Here is an 872-nt window from a genome sequence, read left to right as displayed (position 1 = left end):
ATGAAATGCTAAGCAGATGCTTCAGCCATCACAAGAAAGTCAACATTTGTTTATGTAAATTCTCACTTGCCCTCTGTAACATGATGGAAAGCACAGTGACAATAGCAGAGTAGCAAAGTCCTAGGCTGCACCAAGTGAGGCACTGCTTACCTTCAGAAGGCTTCAGGTATACAGAGAACCCCAGAGAGATTCCCTTACCTCCACTGCCAATCCTTAAATGGGGTCTGGGAAGGGGCAGATCCTGGCTCCACCCTTCTGGTCTCTTAGGTACATTGCATACAGCTGAGCTCCCCTGGGTCAGCCCTGCCTTCCCACCAGGGCTCAATCACTGCTTCAAGCTGTGACTTAGCATTTCTGCTACACTCACAGTATGCTGGAGAAATGCAAAAGCAAGTGGTAAGCTTTAGAACATAAATCAGGATAGACACTGCCGCTCAAGAGCTACAGGAAAGCACCAAGAGCAGCTCATGAATTGTCACTGAGCATAGCAATGCTGCTGAACATGAAAAAGGACCTCAGCCTTCTAGTTAAGGACAGAATTAAGAAAAGATAAATCAAATCCTTAAAATTCCTCAATAAATTAAAAACTAGCAGGTAAAGCCAGTTTTGTCTTGTAGCTGAAACATTACATCAGTTTTATTTCTGACCTTTTCCCAGGGACACCACTACCCCCTCAGCCTGTCCTCCAGACCCAGAAGCATTAAAGAAAGGCAAACACCTAGAGATAAGTGCTTACAACACATCTGAGCATTCACTGCACCGGTCCCACTGGAAGATCACATTTACATTCAGCAAATGTAACTGATACACAAATTCTGTATCAGTCTATAGATAAGCAAACTGAGGTGCTCTCCCACAGAGACATAATACAC

The sequence above is a fragment of the Meleagris gallopavo genome, chromosome 5, assembly GCF_905368555.1.
Source record: "Meleagris gallopavo chromosome 5, MGAL_WU_HG_1.1, whole genome shotgun sequence".
Taxonomy (NCBI): domain Eukaryota; kingdom Metazoa; phylum Chordata; class Aves; order Galliformes; family Phasianidae; genus Meleagris; species Meleagris gallopavo.
The sequence above is the reverse complement of the archived record's forward strand: the minus strand, read 5'-3'. Positions refer to the sequence as shown.